Source organism: Mixophyes fleayi, chromosome 1 (assembly GCF_038048845.1).
Source record: "Mixophyes fleayi isolate aMixFle1 chromosome 1, aMixFle1.hap1, whole genome shotgun sequence".
NCBI lineage: Eukaryota > Metazoa > Chordata > Amphibia > Anura > Limnodynastidae > Mixophyes > Mixophyes fleayi.
Window position 1 is genome coordinate 237,978,767 of NC_134402.1, and position 26,956 is coordinate 238,005,722.

Here is a 26,956-nt window from a genome sequence, read left to right on the forward strand (position 1 = left end):
CCCTTCAGCAAGACACACTGACCCACCTTACAGGCGAGAACCTCTGGCCCACTTGTATTGCCAACTTTGTTGCTGGGAGTTTGTTCCTGTTAGGACTCTGAGCTGGGAGGTAACCTGCTGGGGACTTTATTGGGGGGTTTACTAACACAGGTGAATTTACTGACTCTTGGTTATATTTAGTTTGGGAACACATTTCTCTTTGGGGAGCACTGCTACTTAGAGAACTACAGTTCCAACCCTGGTTTCCTCACAATCACTAACATCACTGTCATTGTTCCCTTCATCCTCCTAACCATTACCATCAATGCTATAATAAAAAAAGAAGCAGGTGAAGCATTTCCATGCCATATTCCGTTTATTGAGTTTGGACATACTGCTAACAAAATCACTGCTTGTGTAAATAGCCAAATTGAGCTCTGACTACTCTTCAGACAAGTAAAGTCATCAACATACTCTTACCCTGCACCACCTTCAGCCCATCTTATAATATCTGGAGGGTGCTTGTAGGTTGTTGTAACTATAGAAACTTTTCATTTTTTTCTACTTATACAAACATGCTCTTTCATTACGAGGTACTCACAGAAGCTATGCAGAATGGATGCAACAGCATGTTTATTCCAATTCAGTATACCATGCTGTTTTGCTCTTGCTCTTCACTTGTTAACATGTTTTTTGGATTTAAAATGTTTTTACTGGGTGAGTGAATAGAAACAGATATGACTTGCTGAACAATTATTATTTTAATTATTTTATTGGATATTTGCATTTCAAGTCTTATGTTCTGGGATGGTATAATTTCTACCTTTGATAGCTGTAAATAAATGTTTTACCCTTATAAAGAAAGTCAGATATTTCTTTGATTCTGTAAAGTAATTTGTAAGTAATTTGTTAAAACATCACACTGTGTTGTTTTTAATGTAATAACACTTTATTAAAATTGTTATGTTTTTTAAATCCCTAAACAAGACAAACTAAACTGTAAACCTTATAAAATTATAACCCTTAATCCTTATTTTTAAATGCATATAAAAATTGCAACCTTTATAAAACATTAAGGGCTAGATTTACTAAGCTGCGGGTTTGAAAAAGTGGGGATGTTGCCTATAGCAACCAATCAGATTCTAACTTTCATTTATTTAGTACCTTCTACAAAATGACAGCTAGAATCTGATTGGTTGCTATAGGCAACATTCCCACTTTTTCAAACCCGCAGCTTAATAAATCTAGCCCTAACTCTTAATTTATTGATTTTTTTATTTACCCTCCCAAACAAAACAAAAAATAATGAAAACTATATATAATAACTTGCATAAGTGAGGTCCCAGAACACAAAGAATACCGAAGAGGAGCACAGAGATAATTTGAGTTAGGAAAGAGATAGAGGAAATGCTGTTGAGTTTGATGTATGCCCGTGTGCGTAGCGTAAATTGTGAAAATTTGCACTGTTTATGCCCACAGAGAGAGCTCACACATATGTGTGCATACAGACACTTGCACCTCCATTCAACTGGAGAGGAGGCGCAGGAGAGAGAAGGCACCATCTAGCAGGGCATGTTCACATAAATGCGCTGAGTCAAACCAGCACGGAAACGCATATAGGCCTATCAGAAGCTGAATCTTTTGCATTTGCTATAGAGGGCAGGAGAAAATACACACTGACGATAATGATGATGATGATGGTTGAAAGCACTAGCTAGCCACTTCTAACTGGCTGAATGCAAATTCACCTCTGAAGCTGATAGGTGCTTTCTTCATTGACTGTGCATATATTATAGGTCTAGGATCAGAGTTCAATTGCGTTTAATTACATTGCACAGGGTTATTATTCACACATTGTCTTGTTCCCATTTATATCAGTGTCATCAAATCTGTTTTGAATGGGTTCTTTCTGATCAACCCCTAGTTGGTTAAATCTTCATCTATTACATTTTGGTGAGCCCTAGTGTGAGTGATCTGGTTTAATGTACTGCAAAATATATGGAGAGTGAACCTTCAATCAATTTATTCCTGCCTGAGGGCATACTGTTCACTTGTTACATTAAAATATAAAACAAAACCAAAGTACAGACAAAGATGAACTCCAACTAAAATAAACCTTAATAAAGGACTAAATTTTATTTTTAAACACCCTCCGTAGCTCTCACTCACTTGCATGAGCAGAAAACTGTTAATGACTTATTTCCTATCGGCATCTACAATCAAAGAGATTGTAAATGCCTGATAGTAAAAGAGTGGAATGAATCAAAGCTGGGATACAGCTTATTTAATCAAATTGTAACAATTTTGACATGCAAGGGCAGGACCCTTTGTAGCCTCTGTCTCTAACATTTAAAGAGAGAACAATTTCTGACAATTTGCAAATTTTGAGCCAAAAAAATGTAAACAGAATCTCTAGTGCTTCATACAACTCTAGTTGTGTGTAACAAGGGTACTGCCAGGTTAATTTAACAGATCTGCTAAGGTTGTCATGGCAGCCAGTTTGTCACAGTATACTAAGAAAGCAGACAGAGAGAAAGGAGGGATTGTGAGCCTGAGGTGGAATCTGGAGGAGGGAGAAGACAGGGATGAGCATGAGAGAAAGGGGTGGAGTCATTATGAGGGCAGGAGGATAAATCTGAGGAAAAAGTACATGAAGGTGGAGAATGCTATCAGTGTTGAGGCAGAGAGTTACAGAGAGCGAGAGGCAGTGTGTGAGGAAAAGATGTAGCAGCAGTGCAAACAGAAGATTTTCTGGGTGTAAGTACCAGCATTCTTGTGAGAAGGATGGCGAGCTGCAGAGAGCTATAAGTCCAGAACATCTGCAGGTGTGCATCACCTAGTGTCCCCCAAACTAACTTGACAATGGAGATGGAGGCTCCCATGTTGGTGAATTGTGGGTGAGCGGTGAAGGACTAAAAGCAAGACTGAACTCAAGATAGCGGCTGAAGAGAACTGTTGGACACTAGTATAATCGGTGCCATGAAAGGACTGAGATAAGTGTATCACACAAAAAGCACACCTTAACATTCCCATTTATTAGTTAGAGAGATTATAAAATCCTATACTACATCATCTCTATATTGTCATTATCATAGAGTACCTTTATCAGTGTTAATCTTATCTCACATTTGGACAGTAATACACTCTCCATCCTCGTTTTGCTCCATGCTCCCCAAAGAGACATTCTCGGAAGGAATTTGTCAATTTTATCCAGCTACAAGGGCAGCATTTTAAGTCAGAAAGCAACTCAACCATAGTATACATCATACAGTGACCCAGGTTACTGTCAAGTGCACCAAAGATAGACTTTGAGATAAATACTGATATATGTTGTGACAGAAGTACTGGGAAAGTGGCAAATGACAGGTATATACTCAGGGCCACTTTGGCCATCTGGCACTTCTGGCAAATGCCAGAAGGGCCGATGGCAGTGTGGGCCGGTCCCGCTCCCTGTGATCCCCCGATTAAATTTGAAAACAAAGTTTTTCCTGTGTGTAGCAGTCATGACGTGTGATGTCATGACGGCTCTGTGCGCCAGCCCGGCTCCCGCTCTTCAGTTTCCTGGCCGCGCGATGTTGTCAGTGCTGAGGTCAGTGTGTTTTATTTTCATTGAGAAGGGAAACCAAAAATGTCCGCGCGGGGGTGGGGGGAGAGAGAAATCGAATATATGTGCAGGGGGGGGGATGAGAAATCAAATAGATGTGCGGGGGGGGGAGAGAAATCAAATATTTGTGTGGGGGGGAGAGAAATCAAATATATGTACAGGAGGGGAGAGAAATCAAATATATGTGCGGGGGGGGAGAGAAATCAAATATATGTGCAGGGGGGGGAGAAATCAAATATATGTGATGGGGGAGAGAAATCAAATATATGTGCAGGGGGGAGAGAAATCAAATATATGTGCAGGGGGGGGAGAGAAATCAAATATATGTGCAGGGGGGGGAGAGAAATCAAATATATGTGCAGGGGGGAGAGAAATCAAATATATGTGCAGGGGGGGAGAGAAATCAAATATATGTGCAGGGGGGGAGAGAAATCAAATATATGTGCAGGGGGGGAGAGAAATCAAATATATGTGCAGGGGGGGAGAGAAATCAAATATATGTGCAGGGGGGGAGAGAAATCAAATATTTGTGCAGGGGGGGGAAGAAATTGAATATATGTGCAGGGGGGGAAGGGGCATTAAATGTGTGCAGGGGGGAAGGGGCATTAAATGTGTGCAGGGGGGGAAGGGGCATTAAATGTGTGCAGGGGGAAAGGGGCATTAAATGTGTGCAGGGGGAAAGGGGCATTAAATGTGTGCAGGGGGGGCAAGGGGCATTAAATGTGTGCAGGGGGGGGCAATGGCTGTAGGAGGGGGAAAATAAAAATGGCCAATGTGTGTGGGGGACAGTATATGACTATAATGTGTGCTATTAAGTGAATGTGGGGCTGTTTGGGGAAAATGAGGTCTATTTATTAAATGTGATTATGAATTATTTAATGCCTGGGATGGTTGTGGGAAATGGTTATTTTTATTAAACATAAATGCTATTTAATTTATTCCTGAGGTTGTTTGGAAGGAGGGAAATAGAATTATTTATTAAATGGGAATACTATTATTTTAATGTTGGGGCTGGAGAGAGGCCTAATTTTATAACGTGGGTGCTATATTGAGTTAACACCGGTGTTGGTTGGAGTTTTCTAAATTTCATGTACCCATTTTTTTTTTTCAAATAGGGCCCCCAACATTCCAGGATCCAGACAAGCAGCAACTGATCTAAAGACACCAGCAGCCACAAGTGGTGACAATGACAAGACAGGTAGGAGAGACCAGGACAGTCTGCCAACTGTCCTGAATTTGGTGGGTGACTGTCCCGCTTAGTCAGGATTTGGTCTAACTGTAAGGACAGTTGGGAGGTATGTCCCACTTCACATTGTACTGCTTGTGAAGGCAGAACTGTGTGCACCTAAAAGTAGTGCTCAACAGTATTGCCTATGTATTTGTTGAAAATATGTCTAATAAGCATATTACATCATAGGAGCCCCCTGTTTTAAGTGCCTAGGGCCCCCTGAGCCTAAATCCAGCTCTGGTTAGCAGGAGGGAGCGGATAGCTACTCCCAGTCCCTGGATAGGACACAGCCTGCAGAGCAAGCCGAGGAGCTCTAAGTCTCATGAGATTTATTAATCTTGTGAGACTAAGAGCTTCCCTGCTCACTCTACAGAAAGTTCCCACTGTGATGGATGTCAGCAGCATCAGAAGCATAGATAAGTACAGTGGACTGGTGATGTTGTAATGTGTTTCTGGGGTGGGGGGCTGACATGATAGGGAGGGCCTGATAAATGTAAAGTTTTATTATAATGTATGTATCAATGCCCCATGTTGACCACGCCCCCAACATAATGTGGCCACGCCCTTGGCGGCACACAGTTTTTTCATGCTCATCAACAGAGATGGGCCTTTATGCTTGAAATGCCAGGGCTGATTTTTAGTCCCAGTCCGGCCCTGTATATACTGTATGTCCAAAGCTTTATGTATTATATGCTTTAAAACACCTGGAAGCTTGTTTGTATGTGAGAAGGAATTTCCCAAAGTTTTTTTCAGTTAGAAAAAGTTGTTATAAGGGTCCCTGGGGTTGTAAATGGAGACTGATGGGCTGGCTTCATTCATTAGGCCCATTTCAGTATTTCCAAGCAGCAAGCAAGCTGCTGGTAATCAGGAGTAGCACCTGATGAGGTGCTGTTAAAAGGCTGCTTGGCAGTTCATTCTCTTTCTCTCAGCCTGGGGAGCAGGTGGATGCCTGCAGACAGAGACACCGCAATTTGTGACCAGTAAGTGCTGATGTTTTGTGTGTGTGTGACACAAGATCCTTCACTTGAGAGTTTCTATTTTGTTTAATTCGATGCTGCTGAATAAATGCTAAAGCCACTAGAACGAGACACTGAATTGGTGTGATATATCTGGCTTTTGCATGTGATGTGCAGCCACCTAACCCCAGGATCTGGTACCCCTAACCCAATCATAGGAATATATATACATATATATATATATATATATATATATATATATATATAATAAAACAAATAGGGAGGGGCGCCACATAGTATAAAACTGTATATATAGGAAGGTATACAGAAGGTGTGCCATAAATAAGAAGCTCAGTCATCCATATGAGTGAGAGAGAGAGATAGTTTCTATAACACTCAAACAGCAAGGGTGAATGTAAGTAGATGGATTAGACGCTGGAGCTCCTGCACCTCACCAATATAAGGTGTGCGTACCAGATAAAAATTCTTTAAAGCTTATCTGTATAATAGATGATGATTTTTCACATAGAATCCACTCCGTTATCACCCCTCAGATGTACACTAGGCAGGAGTCATGAATAGTGCTTCTGGAGTCCAGAATGGATACTCAGTAGTAGCCTAAAAATCAGCTTTAACAAAACAAACGTCTTCATCCAAGAAGGAAACCAGAATCCGCGCTCTTTCCCTGAACTCACGCGATAGGTTATCGCGTGAGTTCAGGGAAAGAGCGCCCCTCCCTATTTGTTTTATTATAGATTATTCCAGGTCACCATCTGGCTTTTGTGGGAACTGTGGCTGCCTCCTGTACATAGGAAATCCTATGTCCAACTTGGACTGTTATTGAACCTTCTTGGTCAAATTGGAGTTACGCGCTGTATTATCTATTTTTGATTTTATATATATATATATATATATATATATATATATATAAAATCAAAAATAGATAATATATAATAATATATATTGTAACAAAAGGAGACATTTAGCTGGCAATATGCAGAGAAAGCAGGAAAGTAGAGTAAAACATTGACACAGTTATGTACCTAGGTGGAGATTAAACCAGGTAAAAACATATGTGTAGTTTAAAATTGGTTTACTTACATGATTTAAAAGCTGCTTCCTCTCAGCAAACAGACATGGTGGGTCTGATAGTCTAAACAGAGCCAGGGATGGGCGTTTCCTTTTAAAGAGAAGGTGGGTGTGTCACCTGTCCATCAAGCTAGGCCTGTGGGAGGAGTGTCAGGTATAAAACCCTGCTTGTTTCATTGTTCAGAGAGATCAACGCTGGGCTAGCTGGCTGATCTGGACAGAGAGCTGGACTATGTATAGTAAGCGTTGAGGGTCTCCATAATTGCTGTGCAAGTATACGGTGTCAAAACATTATTACCATCCTGACAATAAAGAACCATAAAAAGGAAGAAGTTGTACGTGTGTGCTTCTGCAGTAGCGGGCTCTTGCCACAATATATATATATATTAGCATTTCACTTATTAAGTAAGGACTGTATTGTTGCTTATTAGTCAGAGTGTGTGGGATAATGATGTGTGGCACCAAAAATGGGAGTGAATTCTCATTTTTCCTGGCATAGTATTGTTTATGCTGAATCTAACCTTATCATATGTACCCATTATTGATTTAAATCCTTTGATCATACCCATTTACCAACACCGTCACCTTGTAATAAAGAATCCCCAGTCTATTTGTATAGTCCCGTGTGAACCAAATTATTGCCAGCGATTGTGTGGTCGGGTACAAGGGGCTTCTCAAATCAACCCCTGATGGAACAACTAGTATTCTGCATCTAGTCCCAGTCTAACAAATATTCAGATGGAGGCACTGTGGCAAAGATCAGATGTAAAACCCCCACAAATATTCAGTGTTATCACCATTCCTTCCTAGAGTGACAAGAAAGGGGTGTTACATGTGCAAATACAATCACAGTAAACATTACTGTGTAGAGTTCACTGGCAAAAAAATTCTACAGCTATTTTAAACGATACAGATGTTATAGCTGTAAATGATTTTCTATAATTTTTCCCAGTTTGATATTTTGACATTTTGTGCAACATTTGCCATTATTCTGAACTCAGCCAAATACATTTTACTGTTTTATTAATAATGTATTTGTTCTTTTTCTCTCGAGTCTCAGTAAATAGTACAATTCTTATACAAAACATATTGCAGACACTGCTATCTCACATGTTACAGATAATGAGTAGACTAGAAATCAGATTGACCTCTACGGTGAAAGTTTATAAACTATATCTAAATGTCTGTAAAATTAGGAAAAGAAGCTCTGGAAACACAGTAATGGATGAGTGTTATTAAAAGGTTACATGATGTGACAAAGATGTTAGCATGGTATCTGAATTAGAAAGTGCTTTTAGATCCTGGGAAGCCACTAATTGGAAGAGATGAAAGAGAATTTTATTTACAGCTATATATATTATACAGTAAACTCACTTTTATGTTGATTAAAAAGGCAGGGATTTGTTGCTCAGTGATAGATTGTTTTTCTTTCCATGGATGTGTTTCTCTGTTTCAGTTCTTTAAGTCACTTATTATTTTGTGTTTTAATTATAGTTATGCAAGATGCTTCATACAAAAAGCTGTCTTAGTACAGTCTGACGGTTCCTCTTGCACTTCAAAGTCCACTATGTGATGCCTTCTCTGCAGGTCTTAACTCTCAGGCGCTTGGTGAGGAGGTTGCAAGGGAGAGACAGATATTGTTTAGTTCTGTTGTTCATTGGAAAACATATGGACCTATATTAAGAACCAAATAAACTCAAGTCAGATTAAATAATGTTATTTGTATTCCCACAGTTGTTGTCCACCTTTTCAATTTAAATAAATAGACTGCTGCACGACTGCTCAGTTTAAACTCCACTTCCACACAGGTGTAGGATTAATTCAGGTATAATTAGAAGGCACTGTCAGAAAAAAAAAAACAAGCTTCATTTGATCAAGGGGATTTTTTATTATTAAAATCTCAAAGAGAAAAAATCCACATGAAGAGAGAAGAGCAGATCCCGGGTATACACAAGCAAGGCAGTATCCCATGCAATGTGTTTTAATAGAATACACTGTACACTATTTTCTTTAGGTTTAATGGAATACATGTTGTGTATTCCCCAAATATTGCATACAAAAGGTTCATGTAGAGTTGGATACATTTGTGCCCAACCATACGCAGGAAAAGATTAACATTTGAAAAAACGTACTTACATGCATATTTTCAGTTGGGCGAATGTCAAGATGCACCCACCTGTACATCATTAGTGTTTGTGTCTGGAATATGAAGTGTGTTTACTTACGCCTCATGATAGTGTAAAGATAGCATATTGAAATGTGACTGTACATGTTAGCAGTAAATTCAACTTCAATATTACTCTATTTGACCAAAATATAAAATGTAATGTAGGGCCTGATTCATTAAGGATCTTAACTTGAGAAACTTCTTATTTCAGTCTCCTGGACGAAACCATGTTGCAATGCAAGGGGTGCAAATTAGGATTTTGTTTTACACATAAGTCAAATACTGTCTGTTTTTTCATGTAGCACACAAATATCAACTTTAGATTTCAGTGTACAAATAAGCTATCAAGTATTTGTGTGCTACATGAATTTGTGTGATACAAATTTGTTGAGGCTCATTTTGTTTACAAGCAACTTCTCAAATTACTGTGAACTCTTCTGCTGAAAATAACCTAATCCTAGAATACCCCCACTCATGCCAACTCCTATCATCATCATCATCATCATCAACATTTATTTATATAGCGGCAGCAAATTCCGTAGCGCTTTACAATTGGGAACAAACATTGATAAAACAATACTGGGTAATACATACAGACAGAGAGGTAAGAGAACCCTGCTCGCAAGCTTACAATCTATAGGACAATGGGAGTTAGAAACACAAGGGCATGTGCTACATCATATTGCACAATGGACCAGCTAGAACATAAAGGTAAAAGTATTGAGTGGGCTGTGTGTGTTGCAATGTTGGTCAGAGGGTTGTTGTCTTGCGTTAGCTGTGTAGAGGATGGTAATAGGGTAATCTAGGGAAATTAAGATGGTGGTTGAGGAATATCATAACCTTGTCTGAAGAGGTGGGTTTTCAGTGAACGCTTGAAGGTTTGAAGACTAGAGGAAAGATTGTAGGGGTTCAAGTCTGACTTTGGGAAGACCAGTAAGGAGGGAATTGCAATAGTCGATGCGGGAGATGATGAGTGCATGAATTAATGTTTTTGCGGTGTCTTGTGTCAGATATGTGCATATTCTGGAAATGTTCTTTAGGTGTATGTAACATGATTTAGATATAGAGTTGATGTGGGGAATAAATGACAGTTGTGAATCAAGGATTATACCTCGGCAACGAGCTTGCCGGGTGGGATTTATGGTCATGTTATCAACAGAAATTGAAATGTCAGGGAGGAAGCTTCTGTTTTTGGGTGGGAAAATTATTAATTCAGTTTTAGAAAGATTTAGTTTGAGTTGGCGAGAAGACATCCAAGATGAAATGGCAGAAAGACAGTCAGTAACGCGAGACAACACAGATGGTGAAAGATCAGGAGAGGATAGATAAGTTTGTGTATCATCCGCATAGAGATGATACTGAAATTCAAAGGAGATTATTAGAGAAGAGAAGTGGTGTAGATAGAGAAAAGCAGAGGATCTAGGACTGAGCCTTGTGGTACTCCAACTGATAAAGGAAGCAGAGCAGAGGTGGATCCAGAGAAATTAACACTGATAGAGATATTAGATAGGTAGGATGAGAACCAGGATAGGACAGTGCCTTCAAGACCTAGGGATTGTAGCGTTTGTATGAGGAGAGAGTGGTCAACAGTGTTAAATGCAGCAGAGAGATCCAGGAGAATTAGAAGAGGGTAATGGTTATTATTTTTTGCTGTGATCAAATCATTGACAACCTTGGTCTCTGTGGAGTGTTGAGAGCGAAAGCCTGACTGAAAAGGATCCAACAGGTTGTTTGCTGTATGAAAGTGTGTGAGGCGAGTGTAGGCAATTCTCTCGAGAAGCTTGGAGGGGCATGGGAGCTGGGAGATAGGGTGGTAATTTACGAGAGAGTTAGGGTCAGAATTCTGTTTTTTTAAAATGGGAGGAATTACTGCATGCTTGACTAGTGATAGAAAAATACCAGTAGAAAGAGAGAGATTACAGATTTTAGTTAGAGGGGGAATGAGAACAGGAGACAGGGACATACCGATTTGTGAGGGAATGGGATCAAGAGGACAGAAGGTAGAGTAGGAAGATGAGAAGAGAGTATAAACTTCCTCTTCATTTGTGGGATCAAATGAAGAGAGAGTGTCAGAGGGTGCTACAAAGGAATTGAGCCGATTGCCTGTCAAGGGAGATGATACAATTTCAAGCCTGATCTTATCAATTTTGTCCTTGAAATAGGAAGCAAGATCCTGTGCACTGATGTTAGTTGGAGGATTTGGGTCAGGAGGATTCAGAAGAGAGTTAAATGTGTTAAAGAGGCATTTGTGGTTAGAAGCCTGAGCATAGATGAGAGATTGGAAGTATGCTTGTTTAGCAGTGTCCAGAGCATTTCTATAGGAGTGGTAGATATCAGTATATGTGATGAAATCATTAGAGGCACAAGATTTACGCCAGTGACGTTCTGCTTTACGAGAAAGTTTTTGTAGCGTTCGTGTTACTGTAGTGTGCCACGGTTGGCAACGAATTCTACAACATCACTCCAACGTCACTGGAGCCACTTGATCCAGGGCAGTTGCTAGGGTTTGATGAAAATGGGGAACTGCCTGATCAGGGGAGGAGAATTTAGAAATTGGGGAGAGAAGGTGTTGGAGAGAGGTGGAAAACTGTTGAAAATCAATAGAGTTGAAATTCCTGCGGTTGTGAGGAGGCTTGGAAGAGTTTAACACTAGGGAGAGTAAAGAACTTGGGGTGAGCGAGTAGCTAATAAGGTGATGATCCGAGAGGGGGAAAGGAGTGTTTAGGAAATAAGAAACTGAGCATAGTCTAGATAAAACAAGATCAAGACAGTGGCCATCCTGATGAGTAGCGGATTCAATCCACTGGGAGAGGTTAGAGAGATTAGTTTAGAAGCAGGATTGGAACGTGGATTAGAAATAGGGATGTTAAAATCACCCATGATGATGGTGGGGATATCAGTAGATAAGAAGTGAGGGAGCCATGCAGAGAAGTGTTCAAGAAATTGTTGGTGTGGACCAGGGGGGCGATAGATGACAGCAACACACAGAGAATGGGTTAAAAATCCTAACAGCATGTACTTCAAAAGATGTGAACGTGAGTGATGGGACACTTGGTAGAACTGTGAATGTGCACTGTGGGGAAAGAGGTAGTCCAACCCCCACTCCTTGTCTGCCCCTCGGTCTGGGGTTGTGGGTGAAATGGAGACCACCATGTGAAAGGGCTGCAGGAGAGGCAGTGTCTGATTGCGTGAGTCATGTTTCTGTTATTGCTAGAAGGTTGAGGTTGTTTGAGAGAAAGAGATCATGAATGGAGGTAAGTTTGTTACAAACAGAACGTGCATTCCAAAGGGCACATTTAAAGGACTTTGGAAGAGGGGGAGACAGGAGATGCGTTTAAGGTTTGCTGGATTTCTGTAGTGTTCAGATATATGCCTGTGGGAAAATTGAGGGGGACTTGGATTAGGTGATATATCACCAGCTAATAGAAGCAGGGATGAAGAAAGGTAGGTAAGATGATTGTAAGATGTGTGTTTTTTTAGTTTCTGGTGGCATGGTGCGGCTGTTAAAGTTATTGAATTTAAATAGGAAAACAGTTCATGAGTGTTCACTAGAGGTGAGGGAAGTAATGAAGGGGCAATGTGGACAGAGGTGTGTGTTGCAGGATGGGTGAGGGATGATATAGTCCTAAAGATAATGCCTTGAAAATAGAGAAAGAAAAATATTTTGGCAAGCATTGGGATTTATGAGTCAAATAGCAAAAATTAGGGAATTAAGGAATTATCTAATTGCAATGTCCAGTGTAATCAGATGAGTAGTGCAGAGCTATGCTGCAGCAAATGTAGTTTATCCATGGATGTCTGGATAGTATAGAGTAATGATGTGGGGGAATGGGTTTAAGTGTTGAATGGAGAGTAATAAAGAGCAGGTGATTGAATAGCTGAGATTTTGCAGAGTCATGAGAGAGGAGAGTGGTTCAAAATCAGTATCAATTCTTCCTACTTGTGATGGCAGACAAAGCATTAAGTAGAACTGAGAGCACAGTGATAAGATAGGGGACTGAAATAACTGTAGCATGGGTAGGGAGTGGTTGAGCAAGTAGTACAGCAGGCTGATTAAACATAGTGGATTTTGCAGTGAAAACAAACTGACAGATAAAACAAATGTTCATGAAATGCGAAGAAAATAAGATCAGAGTCCAAAACAGTCCTCATGCTGCATGGAGCTTGTAGCCAGGGTGAGTTGAAGACATCAGAGGTAGAATATGGAGTTTCAAGTGAATACTGACTGTAGTCCTTGTGTAGCTGAGTTAATAGGCAGAATGTTCTTCTCCTGTTTCCTCCTGTGTAACTCCGGTATAACTCCGAATTATGCTGTTTAAATTTTTTGTTTTACACTTGAATCTATACACTTAGAGCTATACACACTAACTAAGCAGCCATCATTTTCAATTTCATGTACCGATTTTTTTTTCCCAAATAGATCTCCCAATGTTCCAGGATCCAGACAAGCAGCAACTGAGCCTAACATTAAACTCCTCCTGCATTCAATTCATTAACTAGCCCCAATGCGACTTCACCCTATCTCCACACAGGAAGATACATTTAAGTAAATATAAATAGTTGGGATGACCTAGGAGCAAACATCTCTCCCTTTAATAATAAATCTAGCAGATTAATTTGTTCTTAAGGTGTCACTTAGGCTAATGCAAAGTATATAATATATAACAGTAATACTGTTCTACAATATGTCACAACTAATAATAAGTAGCAACAAGGTTTGAACAAAGAGTTTGCAACTATTGATCAATAACTCTTTTGTGGAGGAAGCATTCCCACCCATATACCCTTTGTTGGCAGAGCAAAACCATTTTTCATAAGGATATGCACAGTTCCTGATCTTACTATTATAATTTTAAGCAAAGAATGGTTAGGTGGAAGGAAGGATGAGACAGTGAATCTACTGAAAGGAAAAAAACAATGGAAACTGTGTGGAGTTTTAATTATATCTGTGTCTCATAACAAAATAGTCTATTCCCTGAAAAGATATGTGGAGTGCATATTGCCTGTAAATTAAATTATTAACCTACTAACAGCCCTAAATTGAAAATTTAACTGCTTTACATTTTTCACTTCCATTTAAATTATGTTGTGTCCCTGTATGCTCACTGTGTCTGTCCCTGCATGTGTGTGTGTATGCCCACTGTGTTTGTCCCTGTATGTGTGCCCATTGTGTCTGTGCTCAGTATAAGTGGGCCCAGTGCTGCACCTGAGTATGTGTGCACAGTATAGGTATGCTCAGTGCTGTACCTGAGTATGTGTGCCCAGTGTGTGTACCTGTATATGCATATTCTGTTCTTGTCCCTTTCCCTACCTGTTGCTACTGGTGTTTTTAGCTCAGTTGCTGCTTGTCTGGATCCTGGAACATTGGGAGATCTATTTGGGTAAAAAAAAATCGGTACATGAAATTGAAAAAAACTACGACCAGCCCCGGCATTAAATCAATAGCACTCACGTTTAATAATTAGGCCTCCCTCCAGCCCAGGAGAGGGCTGCAAATTTTAGCCTGGGAGGTAAGACTTGTCTCAGCTACCTATTAGGAACATTTTAAAAGAAAAGAATGCAGGTGGCCAAGTGGATTAGCCCAAGGTATCCCACTATGGGATTGGCCCAGGAGGCAGATGCCCCCAACCCCAGCCAGCTCCTGCTCCAGCCCCAACATTAAAATAATAGTATTCACATTTAATAAACTGACTTATTTCCCCTCCAACCATCCCCAACATTAAATTAAAAGTAGTCCTATTTAATGAATAAACCCTCAAAACAGCCCCAGCAATAAATTAATAACTTTTATGTTTAATAAATATAGCCATTTCCCACAACCATCCCGGCATTAAAAAAATCATATTCACATTTAATAAATAGCCCTCCTTCCCAAACTCAGCCCCAAATCCAATTAATAGCTCCAATCCAGCCCAGCATTATAGGTCCTGTCCCTCCAATTTAAATTAATAGGCCTCATCATCACCACACAAATAAAATAGTACACACTAAATAATTAGCCCCACCTAAACACCACCATTAATTTAATAGTCTATTTCCCACCCACATTATTAAGACCCCTCCCCACTCACTTCAATCACACATTATATAAAGACCACCCCTTCTATCTCTCACCCACTATATTAAGAACCTCTATCACACTCACACACTATAGGAATAACCCCCCCTCTTTTACATCCCTCACACATTATATTAAAAGCCCCCCCAATCACACACTATATTAGCATACCTCCCCCCTCACTCATTTTTATAGAAAGGAGGCCCATGGGATGTGCACCACGTGACAGGTGCTGCCCTATGGGACTCCTGTCTTTAGCACTGATAGGAGAAGGCAGCTACACAATGGTATCTAGAAAGAAAGTGGCTGATCCCATCGGAGGGGCCAGCCACCAGATATGCCCCAGCTCACTGGCTCACTAGTCCAGAGGGCACCCTGACAGGGGCAAGGGTTGGCATACATGCCACTCCCCCCCCACACACACACAACTCAATACGGACCCAGAATAATCCAGGAGGCCAGTGAGTGTTCCAGAGCCTCCATATGTAAATAAACAATTTTCTATTATCTTTAAACCCCCCCTCCAGAAAAAAAAGACAAAAGACATTAGGCGGCCTCCTGAGGCCACCGGCCTACCCAGAAGTTCCAATAGTTTCTTTGGCCAATCCGCCACTGAACCTGAGTTACTGATAAATGTGTTTCACATTCTTGTGAGATCCAATAGTACATAGAGTTTTCCTCTACAGGACAAAGAGACAACATTGCAAAAAGCGGTGGGAGTTATCATTTTGGCTGCTATAATAACTACAACAGTTAGGACAACGAAAAAATTCTGATTAGTATAAGGCCTACAAGGAGATAATAGTGACTTAGCATATAGCAAATATACCAGATTGTCCACATATTTAATTGCCCCCTGTGTAATTCGCAACTTTCTAAAATGTCTCCAGTTTCAATGATGTCAGTTACAATGGTCATAGTGAGATTGCCAGTTTTAAAGCCATGGCCATTGCCGTTTGAAAAATTTCAAGCAAAATATACTTTGCCAGTTATAATGTCAAGCAAGACCTCACTAACATTATAAAAATTAGGCTACTTCCTTATTTGAGTTGATAGGTGTTTCAGAAGTATAGAGAGAGCAATGGACAGAACAGAAGAGAGGCAAATATTTGTAAAGGAGCATGGAGTGTGAGATTTGTGTGTGTGTGTGTGTGTGTGAGAGGGGGGGGGTTGTCTTATTTACTGTAGCTGCCTTTGTTTGTATGTGTGTTGATTCATTTTTTTTTTTTTAGTGAATGTTTTTTATTTGGTATTTTCTGTATTTTCCCTGTGCTTGGTTTGTGAGTGGGTTTGTTTGTTGTTTTGTCTTTCCCCTGTGTGTTCTTTGTCTGTCAGAATTAGGGATGAGCGCGCTCGGATTTCTGAAATCCGAGCCCACCCGAACGTTGCGGATCCGAGTCGGATCCGAGACAGATCCGGGTATTGGCGCCAAATTCAAAAGTGAAACTGAGGCTCTGACTCATAATCCCGTTGTCGGATCTCGCGATACTCGGATCCTATAAATTCCCCGCTAGTCGCCGCCATCTTCACTCGGGCATTGATCAGGGTAGAGGGAGGGTGTGTTAGGTGGTCCTCTGTGCTGTTTAGTTCTGTGCTGTTTAGTTCTGTGCTGTTTAGTTCTGTGCTGTTTAGTTCTGTGCTGTTTAGTGCTGTGCTGTGCTGTGCTGTTTAGTGCTGTGCTGTGCTGTGCTGTGCTGTGCTGTGCTGTGCTGTGTTCTGCAGTATCAGTCCAGTGGTGCTGTGTGCTGTGCTCTGTCCTTCTGAGGTCAGTGGTGCTGCTGGGTCCTGTGCTGTGTCCTGTTCAGTCCAGTGGTGCTGTGTCCTGTGCTCTGTGCTTCTAAGGGCATAGTTATTTCCCCAATATTCCCCTGTGTTTAAAAAAATAAAAAAAAGTTTTTTTAAAAAATACCAAAAACTACTTTAATATTTTTTAATTACCACAAAATTTTCACAACCAATCCTGCAGTATAAGCCCATTGGTACTGCAATATTACCAAGTTCACACATTCAGCAGTAAAAGTCCAGTGGTACTGCAATATTACAAAGTTTACACATTCTGCAGTATCAGTCCAGTGGTGCTGTGTCCTGTGCTCTGTCCTGCTGAGTTCCGTAGTGCTGCTGGGTCCTGTGCCGTGTCCTGTTCAGTCCAGTGGTGCTGTGTCCTGTGCTCTGTGCTTCTAAGGGCATAGTTATTTCCCCATTATTCCCAAGTTTTTAAAAAATAAAAAAAAAGTAAAAAATAATAAAAAAATTTTAAAAAAAAAAATATATAATAATTATAACCAAATTTGCAAAACCAATCCAGCATTATAAGTCCATTGGTACTGCAATATTACCAAGTTCACACATTCTGCAGTATCAGTCCAGTGGTGCTGTGTCCTGTGCTCTGTCCTGCTGAGTTCCGTAGTGCTGCTGGGTCCTGTGCCGTGTCCTGTTCAGTCCAGTGGTGCTGTGTCCTGTGCTCTGTGCTTCTAAGGGCATAGTTATTTCCCCACTATTCCCAAGTTTTTAAAAATAAAAAAAAAGTAAAAAAAAATAAAAAATGTAAAAAAAAAAATAAATTTAATAATTATAACCAAATTTGCAAAACCAATCCAGCATTATAAGTCCATTGGTACTGCAATATTACCAAGTTCACACATTCTGCAGTATCAGTCCAGTGGTGCTGTGTCCTGTGCTCTGTCCTGCTGAGTTCCGTAGTGCTGCTGGGTCCTGTGCCGTGTCCTGTTCAGTCCAGTGGTGCTGTGTCCTGTGCTCTGTGCTTCTAAGGGCATAGTTATTTCCCCACTATTCCCAAGTTTTTTAAAAATAAGAAAAAAGTAAAAAAAAATAAAAAATTTAAAAAAAAAATAAAAAATAATAATTATAACCAAATTTGCAAAACCAATCCAGCAGTATAAGTCCATTGGTACTGCAATATTACCAAGTTCACACATTCTGCAGTATCTTGTGCTACATATAATGGAGACCAAAAATTTGGAGGATAAAGTAGGGAAAGATCAAGACCCACTTCCTCCTAATGCTGAAGCTGCTGCCACTAGTCATGACATAGACGATGAAATGCCATCAACGTCGTCTTCCAAGCCCGATGCCTAATCTCGTAGTACCGGGCATGTAAAATCCAAAAAGCCCAAGTTAAGAAAAAGTAGCAAAAAGAGAAACTTAAAATCATCTGAGGAGAAACGTAAAGTTGCCAATATGCCATTTACGACACGGAGTGGCAAGGAACGGCTTAGGCCCTGGCCCGTGTTCATGACTAGTGGTTCAGCTTCACCCACGGATCTTATCCCTCCTCCTCCTCCCCCCCCCTCCAAAAAATTGAAGAAAGTTATGCTGTCAGCAACAAAACAGCAAACAACTCTGCCTTCTAAAGAGAAATTATCACAAATCCTCAAGGCGAATCCAAGGGTGTTGGTGGTTGTCAAGCCTGACCTTCCCATCACTGTACGGGAAGAGGTGGCTTGGGAGGAGCCTATTGATGATGTAGCTGGCGCTGTGGAGGAACTTGATGATGAGGATGGTGATGTGGTTATTGTAAATGAGGCACCAGGGGGGAAACAGCTGATGTCCATGGGATGAAAAAGCCCATCGTCATGCCTGGTCAGAAGACCAAAAAATGCACCTCTTCGGTCTGGAGTTATTTTTATCCAAATCCAGACAACCAATGTATGGCAATATGTAGCTTATGTAAAGCTCAAATAAACAGGGGTAAGGATCTTGCCCACCTAGGAACATCCTCCCTTATACGTCACCTGAATAACCTTCATAGTTCAGTGGTTAGTTCAGGAACTGGGGCTAGGACCCTCATCGGTACAGGGACACCTAAATCCCGTGGTCCAGTTGGATACACACCAGCAACACCCTCCTCGTCAACTTCCTCCACAATCTCCATCAGATTCAGTCCTGCAGCCCAAGTCAGCAGCCAGACTGAGTCCTCCTCAATACGGGATTCATCCGAGGAATCCTGCAGCGGTACGCCTACTACTGCCACTGCTGCTGTTGCTGCTGTTAGTCGGTCATCTTCCCAGAGGGGAAGTCGTAAGACCGCTAAGTCTTTCACCAAACAATTGACCGTCCAACAGTCGTTTGCCATGACCACCAAATACGATAGTAGTCACCCTATTGCAAAGCGTATAACTGCGGCTGTAACTGCAATGTTGGTGTTAGACGTGCGCCCGGTGTCCGCCATCAGTGGAGTGGGATTTAGAGGGTTAATGGAGGTATTGTGTCCCCGGTACCAAATCCCCTCGAGATTCCACTTCACTAGGCAGGCGATACCAAAAATGTACAGAGAAGTACGATCAAGTGTCCTCAGTGCTCTTAAAAATGCGGTTGTACCCACTGTCCACTTAACCACGGACATGTGGACAAGTGGTTCTGGGCAAACGAAGGACTATATGACTGTGACAGCCCACTGGGTAGATGCATCCCCTTCCGCAGCAACAGCAACAGCTGCATCAGTAGCAGCATCTACAAAATGGCTGCTCATGCAAAGGCAGGCAACATTGTGCATTACAGGCTTTAATAAGAGGCACAACGCTGACAACATATTAGAGAAAATGAGGGAAATTATCTCCCAGTGGCTTACCCCACTTAGACTCTCATGGGGATTTGTGGTGTCAGACAATGCCAGTAACATTGTGCGGGCATTAAATATGGGCAATTTCCAGCACGTCCCATGTTTTGCCCACACCATTAATTTGGTGGTGCAGCATTACCTCAAGAGTGACAGGGGTGTGCAGGAGATGCTTGCGGTGGCCCGCAAAATTGCTGGACACTTTCGGCATTCAGCCAGTGCCTACCGCAGACTAGAGGCACATCAAAAAAGCTTGAACCTGCCCTGCCATCACCTCAAACAAGAGGTTGTGACGCGCTGGAACTACACCCTCTATATGCTGCAGAGGATGGAGGAGCAGCAAAAGGCCATTCAGGCCTACACAGCCACCTACGACATAGGCAAAGGAGTGGGGATGCGCCTGAGTCAAGCGCAGTGGAGACTGATTTCCGTGTTGTGCAAGGTTCTGCAGCCATTTGAACTTGCCACACGAGAAGTCAGTTCCGACACTGCCAGCTTGAGTCAGGTCATTCCCCTGATCAGGCTGTTGCAGAAGCAGCTGGAGAAAGTGAGGGAGGAGCTGGTAAGCCATTGCGATTACAGCAAGCATGTAGCTCTTGTGGATGTAGCCCTTCGTACGCTTTGCCAGGATCCGAGGGTGGTCACTCTTTTAAAGTCAGAGGAATACATTCTGGCCACCGTGCTCGATCCTCGGTTTAAAGCGTATGTTGTGTCTCTGTTTCCGGCGGACACAAATCTACAGCGGTGCAAAGACCTGCTGGTCAGGAGATTGTCCTCTGAAGAGGACCGTGACATGCCAACAGCTCCACCCTCATTTTCTTCCACATCTATGGCTGCGAGGAAAAAGCTCAGTTTTCCCAAAAGAGGCACTGGCGGGGATGCTGATAACATCTGGTCCGGACTGAAGGACCTGCCAACCATTGCAGACATGTCTACTCTCGCTGCATTGGATGCTGTGACAATAGAAAAAATTGTGGATGATTACTTTGCTGACACCATCCAAGTAGACATGTCAGACAGTCCATATTGTTACTGGCAGGAAAAAAAGGCAGTTTGGAAGCCCCTGTACAAACTGGCTCTATTTTACCTGAGTTGTCCCCCCTCCAGTGTGTACTCGGAAAGAGTTTTTAGTGCAGCGGGGAACCTGGTCAGTGAGCGGCGAAGGAGGTTGCTTCCTCACAACGTTGAAAAAATGATGTTTATAAAAATGAATAATCAATTCCTCAATGAAGTACAGCACTGCCCTCCAGATACTACAGAGGGACCTGTGGTTGTGGAGTCCAGCGGGGACGAATTGATAATGTGTGATGAGGAGGAAGTACACACTGTAGGGGGAGAGGAATCAGAGGTTGAGGATGAGGACGACATCTTGCCTCAGTAGAGCCTGTTTAGTCTGTACAGGGAGAGATGAATAGCTTTTTTGGTGTGGGGGCCCAAACAAACCAATCATTTCAGTCAAAGTTGTTTGGTAGGCCCTGTCGCTGAAATGATTGGTTTGTTAAAGTGTGCATGTCCTATTTCAACAACAGACCTCTCAACTGCAGCTCATCCCTCCTCTGCGGGGATAATGTCTCCTGTGCTCTGACACGTCACTCTGTGTACTCTCAGCCTCAGGATCTGACACTACAGCTACCATGCCTCTTGTAGCAGCCCTCACTCCAGGGCCTCTTCCATGTGCAGTGTCCCCCTCTCTCTTGGGTTCACTATAGTGGCATGGAGTTCTCCCCCTCATCCAGGGCACCCATTCCTTGCCCTGGCTCAGTCACCACGCTCAGACTTCCAGGCAATGCTGGGGGAGCCTGGGAGCTTCCACCCCAGGTCCCCAGCTACAACTCTCCTCTCCTGTGCCTTCTCTCTCTTTCTGACACTTTAAAGATCGTGCCTTTAAATGAAAAAGTCAGTCTTCATTGCACGACTATGTGCAAGTGCAACAGGGACATTTTTTTGGGTTTACAAAGTCAAACAATAACACTACGACCCTGTCTGTCTGGGGTCTGTCAATGACGAATTGTCTGGAGCATGTTTGGAGGAGGTATTGTGGCCCCGGTATCAAATTGGGTACCGGGGCCACCCCACTATGCAGTCCAGATACTTGTTTGGTGGAATTCCGACACGTGGAGGGTTTTTAAATTATATTGTGGCCTCGGTACCAAATTGTGTACCGGGGCCACCACACTACGCAGTCAAGATACTTGTTTGGTGGAATTCTGACCAGTTGAGGGTTTTATTATTATATTGTGTGGACCACTCTATCTATACCACACTACAACTCTATACCACTCTATTTCCTACTTTAATTCTATTTAATTCTATTTCCTACTTTAATTCTATTACTAATTAATTACCATAAAGAGGAACAAAAAAAACCAATTTTACCAAAAGTATAATATGACTTAGACTTACAAACACTACACTTGAAAGATCGTGCCTTTAAATGAAAAAGTCAGTCTTCATTGCACGACTATGTGCAACAGGGACAGTTTTTTTGTTTACAAAGTCAACTAATAACACTTGGACCCTGTCTGTCTTTAACATACTTGATGGGATCTCAATGACGAATTGTCTGTAGCATGTTTGGAGGAGGTATTGTGGCCCCGGTATCAAATTGGGTACCGGGGCCACCCCACTACGCAGTCCAGATACTTGTTTGGTGGAATTCTGACACGTGGAGGGTGTATTTATTTTATTGTGGCCCCGGTATCAAATTGGGTACCGGGGCCACCCCACTACGCAGTCCAGATACTTGTTTGGTGGAATTCTGACACGTGGAGGGTGTATTTATTTTATTGTGGCCCCGGTATCAAATTGGGTACCGGGGCCACCCCACTACGCAGTCCAGATACTTGTTTGGTGGAATTCTGACACGTGGAGGGTGTATTTATTTTATTGTGGCCCCGGTATCAAATTGGGTACCGGGGCCACCCCACTACGCAGTCCAGATACTTGTTTGGTGGAATTCTGACACGTGGAGGGTGTATTTATTTTATTGTGGCCCCGGTATCAAATTGGGTACCGGGGCCACCCCACTACGCAGTCCAGATACTTGTTTGGTGGAATTCTGACACGTGGAGGGTTTTTTAATTATATTGTGGCCTCGGTACCAAATTGTGTACCGGGGCCACCACACTACGCAGTCAAGATAGATAGATGCGTATCATAGATAAAGTACATTCAGTGGTGTGGGGCAAATTGAAAAATATTCAAAATGCACTGACATTATCAAAAACAAGAGGTTGTCACACGCTAAAACTCCAACATGTATATGATGGAGAGGATGGAGGAGCAGCCGTATGTGTAGTGTAATGCAGACCTGTTGAAGGTTTTTTATATATTTTATTGTGGTGCCCAGTGCCCACTCCTCTAGGCAGTCCAGGTACATTTATTGGTGCGATTCATAAAAGTTCAGGGTTTTTAATATATTGTGGTGACCCACTCCTCTACGCAGTCCAGGTACATTTATTGGTGCGAATCAAACAAGTTGATGGTTTTCTTATTATATATATTGTGGTGACCCACTCCTCTACGCAGTCCAGGTACATTTATTGGTGCGATTCATAAAAGTTCAGGGTTTTTAATATATTGTGGTGACCCACTCCTCTACGCAGTCCAGGTACAATTATTGGTGCGAATCATAAAAGTTCAGGGTTTTTAATATATTGTGGTGACCCACTCCTCTACGCAGTCCAGGTACATTTATTGGTGCGAATCATAAAAGTTCAGGGTTTTTAATATATCTTGTGGTGACCCACTCCTCTACGCAGTCCAGGTACATTTATTGGTGCGATTCATAAAAGTTCAGGGTTTTTAATATATTGTGGTGACCCACTCCTCTACGCAGTCCAGGTACATTTATTGGTGCGAATCAAACAAGTTGATGGTTTTCTTATTATATATATTGTGGTGACCCACTCCTCTACGCAGTCCAGGTACATTTATTGGTGCGATTCATAAAAGTTCAGGGTTTTTAATATATTGTGGTGACCCACTCCTCTACGCAGTCCAGGTACATTTATTGGTGCGAATCATAAAAGTTCAGGGTTTTTAATATATCTTGTGGTGACCCACTCCTCTACGCAGTCCAGGTACATTTATTGGTGCGATTCATAAAAGTTCAGGGTTTTTAATATATTGTGGTGACCCACTCCTCTACGCAGTCCAGGTACATTTATTGGTGCGAATCAAACAAGTTGATGGTTTTCTTATTATATATATTGTGGTGACCCACTCCTCTACGCAGTCCAGGTACATTTATTGGTGCGATTCATAAAAGTTCAGGGTTTTTAATATATTGTGGTGACCCACTCCTCTACGCAGTCCAGGTACAATTATTGGTGCGAATCATAAAAGTTCAGGGTTTTTAAGATATTGTGGTGACCCACTCCTCTACGCAGTCCAGGTACAATTATTGGTGCGAATCATAAAAGTTCAGGGTTTTTAAGATATTGTGGTGACCCACTCCTCTACGCAGTCCAGGTACAATTATTGGTGCGAATCATAAAAGTTCAGGGTTTTTAAGATATTGTGGTGACCCACTCCTCTACGCAGTCCAGGTACAATTATTGGTGCGAATCATAAAAGTTCAGGGTTTTTAATATATATTGTGGTGACCCACTCCTCTACGCAGTCCAGGTACAATTATTGGTGCGAATCATAAAAGTTCAGGGTTTTTAATATATATTGTGGTGACCCACTCCTCTACGCAGTCCAGAAAGATACCTTTTTGCAACGTTTTGGACTAATAACTATATTGTGAGGTGTTCAGAATACACTGTAAATTAGTGGAAATGCTTGTTATTGAATGTTATTGAGGTTAATAATAGCCTAGGAGTGAAAATAAGCCCAAAAACTTGATTTTTAAACTTTTTATGTTTTTTTCAAAAAAAATCCGAATCCAATACCTTAAATCCGAACCGAGACCTTTCGTCAAGTGTTTTGCGAGACAAATCCGAACCTCAAAAATAACGAAAATCCGGATCCAAAACACAAAACACGAGACCTCAAAAGTCGCCGGTGCACATCCCTAGTCAGAATGGTGAGAGGAAAGAGATTTGAAGAGTCTAGGGAGAGTCGGGAGAAGGAGAGAGAGGAGCAAGGAGGTGAGGAGGAGCTGGATATGGAATAAGAGGCAGGGACTTCTATTGGGAAGACGATGTCTAGATGCTATGTGCGTTTCAGTTTTGCCAGAAATTGTGCGCTCATAAACAGTTTAGTCCCATGTATGAGCAGATTTTGGGGAGTTTAGCTGCCAAGACCACTTTTGCACGTAAAAAGGAACTGTGGTTACAATTATGTGACACAGTCAATGCGGTGGGCCCCATTAAACACTCTAGAAAAAACCGCTGCAAAAGAATTTCCTGATAATAAAAGGAGGGTGAAGGAGAAGAATGCAGAGGAGAGAAGAGCAGCTGTAGGGACTGGCGGTGGGTCTACTCTCGTGTTAACATACACCTCATGTAAGGAGGACTATAAACAGCTCATTCCAAATGAGCTCCTCAAAGGAATAAACGTGCGGGACACACAGACCTCTGTCCCAACCTAAGGCTGGTGAGTAATGTATAATTGTTCAAATATTTATCCTTTATGGTCAAACAGCAATCCTTCAGCATGTGAATGTTTGATTGTTCTGCACATGTGCTAATTTTTATGGTGAATTTATTTTGCACACAAAAAATATATTAATATCAAACTTTTCAAAATTTTCTACACACAGGGTCCTCGCAAAATCAAACAGCACCAGCAGTGACAAGCCAGGAGGATAATGAAGGTAAATACAACTATGTTGTAGTATGGGGGGGGGGGGGTGCTATTAAACTAATATAGTATTTGCCTGTAATGAAAAACACCTGTAACTGCTTTTGTTCTAATAATGATTATTAATGTTTTGTTTTTCTCCATTTTCTAAGGAACATCACAAGGCGCAAGGGAGGCCAATGTGGACACACCACAAAGAGAGGAACCAGACGTGGAAACTGAGGAGTATATCACTTTAGAAATGGTGTCTAACTTGAAGAAAGTTCAGGAGTGTGTGCGGGCTGCACCAACAACCAGCCCAATAACTTCCACACCCAGCCAACCTCAAACAGCATCAGTACTAAATTTGCCTGAATCCATTCAGCATTTAGTCGGGTACAAGAATATGTGGTGGCATTCCATCAGGACTCCCTGAGGGGAATACAGCGGCAGCTCACAAAAGGGTTTAGAAGCTTGCGTAATTTACAAGACACACAACAAAGGATGTGTACCTCTTTGGAGAGGATAGATTCAACCCTTGTACACATGAACATAGACCTAAACAATCTAACGGTGAATGTTTGTGAGTTTTATGGAAATTTAGTGGATGTCTGTGGCCAATTATTGTCACAGCTACCGGTGTCCTCAACAACACTTGGCAGCACTACCCCAAGCCCATCATTGCCTGCTACTCCAGTGCTCACTAGTGGCTGTATCAGGGGGGGAAGATGGGTTTTCAGAAGCCGGCCAAAAACACATGAGCCTGCAGCCCAAAAAAAATAAAATAAAGACTTTAAAGTTTTATGTTATGCATTTATGGCAAAGAGCTTTTTTTTCTTTCTGCAAATCAAACAAGTGTCATTGTGCAGATTGTATTGTTTATGTTATTTGAAAATTATGTAGAAAATAAATATTTACTTTATGCACACTGGTATTAACAAAGTTGATTGTCCTTAAGATGTTTAGATGAGCAATCTGGCAAATCTTGTGATATTGTTTTACCTTATAATAATGCTTAAATGGTTATTTCAAAAAACATAAACATACCCTTCAAATTAGCTTATTGGCTTTTCCAAAATATTCCTTATGATGTGGATTATGCAAGAATAGATAAAAATAATACATAAGGTTACTGACAACTACAAAACAGTTACACTTAAAAAACATACTTACCTGAAAAATAAGTCTATATGATCCATTCTCTGACCTGCCTCCCCCCCTCTGTATTATCCACATTAGCTGCAATGAGCTCACCTGCATTGTCACTGTCTACTGCTGGTTGTAGGGGTATATTTTGGTTTAGGGCTAAATTATGCCGCAGGCAGCAGACAGCACACAATATCAGCCACGTTACCTGGGGCATATAGAAGCACACCACCAAATGTATCAAGGCACCTGAATGTGGACTTAAAAGGCCAAAGTTATGTTCTATTAGCCCACTGTGTGCTGCTTTTTATATCCATGTTTATCAGCAGCAGCAGCTATTATAAAGTGCCACCAATTCCGCAGTGCTGTATAGAGAACTCACATCAGTCCCTGTCTCTTTGGAGCTTACAGTCTAGATTCCCT

General features: G+C 41.6%; 1 long non-coding RNA gene across 1 annotated transcript; it reads left to right on the forward strand.

Annotated features, from left to right (window-relative positions):
* Positions 1-3,299: 3,299 nt before the first annotated feature.
* Positions 3,300-26,248, forward strand: LOC142107565 (uncharacterized). Its single transcript, XR_012679980.1, has 3 exons — positions 3,300-3,345; positions 25,368-25,421; positions 25,561-26,248. It is a non-coding gene; the product is annotated as an uncharacterized LOC142107565 (long non-coding RNA).
* The last annotated feature ends 708 nt before the right edge of the window (positions 26,249-26,956 follow it).